Source organism: Rhagoletis pomonella, unplaced genomic scaffold, assembly GCF_013731165.1.
Source record: "Rhagoletis pomonella isolate Grant_MI unplaced genomic scaffold, Rhpom_1.0 Rhpom_scaffold_00006, whole genome shotgun sequence".
Classification (NCBI taxonomy): Eukaryota; Metazoa; Arthropoda; class Insecta; order Diptera; family Tephritidae; genus Rhagoletis; species Rhagoletis pomonella.
The window spans coordinates 52,764,098-52,767,497 of record NW_023458560.1 but is presented as its reverse complement, the minus strand read 5'-3'; positions in this window follow the sequence as shown (position 1 = coordinate 52,767,497).

Here is a 3,400-nt window from a genome sequence, read left to right as displayed (position 1 = left end):
TATTAATCAATGCAAACCCAAGATTGAAAGAGTGTAAATTTTACAATTAATTTGGAGAGGAAAACAGTTGGCAAGAGAATTTAGAATCGATATATGTACGAGTATTTTTATACCCGAGCGCACTTGTGCACAAGGGTATAATAATTTTATTCACATAACGGTTGTTTGTAACAGCCAAAACGAATCGAGATAGATATAGACAAATGTATACATAAATGCTCAGAATTAATAGAGAAATCGATTAAGCCATGTCTGTCTGTCCGTCCGTCCGTGTATACGATAACTCGAGCAAAAAATTAGATATCTCAATGAAATTTGGTATGTAGGTTTCCGTTAATCCAAGGTAGGTTGGTATTGAAAATGGGCGAAATCGGACTGTAACCACGCCCACTTCCGATATAATGGTAATTTCCAGAAATACGAAAACTGCGATATTTTAGTAACTACTGAAGATAATTCACTCAAAATTGATATTTACAATAATTTTCAGACGAAAAATAAGAATATTACACATTTTTGGAAAATGGTCGTAGCCACTGCACCAATTCTTCCAAACTTGGCATAGTTGTTGGCCATGATACAGCATACTAAACGGCCAAAAATTTAAAAAATCGGACAATAACCACGCCCACATCCCATATAACGGTAATTTTCGGAAATACGAAAACTGCGATATTTTAGTAACTACTGAAGATTATTCACTCAAAATTGATATTTACAACAGTTTTTAGACGAAAAATAAGAAGATTATAAATTTTTGGAAAATGGGCGTAGCCACGCCCACTTATGGTTATATGTGCATATCTTGGTAACCGCTGTACCAATTTCTTCCAAACTTGGCACAGTTATTGGCCATGATACAGCATACCAAATGGCCGAAAATTTTTAAAATTGGACAATAACCCCGCCCACATCCCTTATAACGGTAATTTAGATAAATACAGAATCTTCGATTAATCAGTAAATATTAAAGCTAATTTATTAAAAATTTACGCTTGCAACAATTCTTTACCAAGAAATACGTTTATGGTAAAATTTCGGAAAATGGGCGTGACACCGCCCACTTATGATCACATATATGTATATCGGTAACCGTTCTACTAATTTCTACCAAACTCGGTATGGTTATTGTGCTAGCCATATAAAAGCAAAAGGTTAAAAACTATTGAAATCGAACTAAAATTACGGCCGCTTTTCATATAACGGTAAATTTCAGAAATGCTTGAAACTGCAATATTTCGAAATTGAAGGACGCTAATGTACTCAAAATTTATACACCCCGGCTTACCATCTAGCGGTAGCTTTCGGAAAGGTGAAAAAACATATATTTAATACTTGCGCCGGGTATTTAATGTTCGGCTCCACCCGAACTTAGACTTTCTTACTTGTTCTACATAATAATGTTATCTAAATCTTAGTACCAATCTCAAACTCAATCCTAGTGTTAACCTTAATATTAATCCTGATCTTAATCTTAATCTAGTTCTTAATTTTGATCTTAATGTTAATCTAAATCTTAATCTTAAGGGTAATCGTAATCCAAATCTTAAAATTAATCTTAATTTTAATCTTATTCATTCCTAATCTTAGTCTTAATTTTTATCTTAATCTTAGACTTAATGTTAACATTAATCTTCTTAATCTTATCTTTATTCTTAATCTTGATCTTAATCCTAATCTTAATCTTAAGCTTCTGCTAATATTAACCTTAATCTTAATCCTATTCTTATTCTTAAGAAGAAGCTTAATCGCAATCGTAATCTTAATATTAATCTTAATTTAAAACTTAAACTTCATCTTAATCTTAATCCTAATCTTAATATTAATATTAAGCTAAATCCTTATCTTAATCTTAACCTTAACCTTATTCTTAATCTTATTCTTAATCTTATTCTTTATCTTAATCTTAATCTTAATCTTAATCTTAACCTTAATCTTAATCTTAATCTTTATCTTAATCTTAAGCTTAATCGTAATTATAGTCTTAATAGAAATCTTAATCTTAGTTTCAATCTAAATCTTCATCGTACTAGTTTCATTGCAGTTTGGAATTGGAGCCCAACGAGTGCGTCGCTTTTTCGTTACATCGATGTTTGCATTTGCACCCAAGCGAACGCAAAGAAGTCTCACTTGAAAAACTAAACAGAAGCTACTCTATGAGCCCAATTTTTCAGCGAAATATTTCAATTAAATAATTACACCATATCATAGCAAAGTGGCAGATTGTTCGTAAATTCCCACTTTTGTATTTATCTGTGGCTTCCCTGCAGGAAATGTATCTAACTATAAGCTAACTTTAAGTTGATTAGGAAGGAGCTAAAAGTCTCTATTATCCATATATATTTTCTTTGACGAAAGCAAACTATATTTCTATAGCGATGGCCGCGAAATAGTCAAGGGTGGTTACCTGTGCATTTGATGTAACTAACTCGTAACTAACTACTTTTGGACATAAAATATCAGTACGAAAAACAAAATATTTTTTATTTTATTTTTTTATTTTATTACATTTCATATTTGTTTACATATTCTGTTGTAGGTGGTCCCATATTCGAACTCCGTCAGACATAACTTCAAGATGATAAAATTAAATTTGGATCTTCCCTCTATTTGTCCTCAATTCGAAAAAGTATTTGCGAAGTGCAGGATATTTAAGTAGAAACGCGTTTAAAGAAATTAATCTCCTGCATTACTTGTCAACTAGTTTGAAGTTAGCTTTTTGTAACTAACTAGAAGTTATATATTTTGTATAAATCCCAAAAAAGCTAACTACAAGTGGCTTACTTTTTATCAATTGATAGTTTTTTTCTTCAGGGTTACTAATGAGAATCGTATCTGCTTTAATCGGGAATTCGAGTAAAAGTAATAAGAAAAAAGTAACTTTAAAACTGACAGTTCACAAGTGATTCGCTCGAAATTTGATTACAATTTTAGCAGCTAGCTAATTGAATACTTTAAGATTACAAAATGAGTAGCAATTAATTTAAAAAACTAAATGCCTAACTATTTGAAAAATTGATTACACATGAGCCCTTAGAAATACTAAACTGATTAGAGCTGTACATGGGCAATAAAAAAACACATCTGTCGTCACACGCTCAATAAAAAATCAAATGTTATCAGCACAAGTAAGAATAAAAGAAAAAACAAAAAAAAAAACAAATTGTAATTTTGGCTAATTTATTTCCTCTTGCGAGAATCAACTTTCTATATCGCTTTTGATTTGACGGCACGCAGCCAGCGAATGTCTGCCAATATAATAATCGCTGTGAAACTGCCGTAAAAAATGGCAAATGCTAGAAAAATTTGCATGGTTACAATGAAAGAATTTTAGGGGATCACAAAATATTTTGTTAGCGTGTGCAAGTACATATATGCGTACGCATAAAGTTGTAATTAT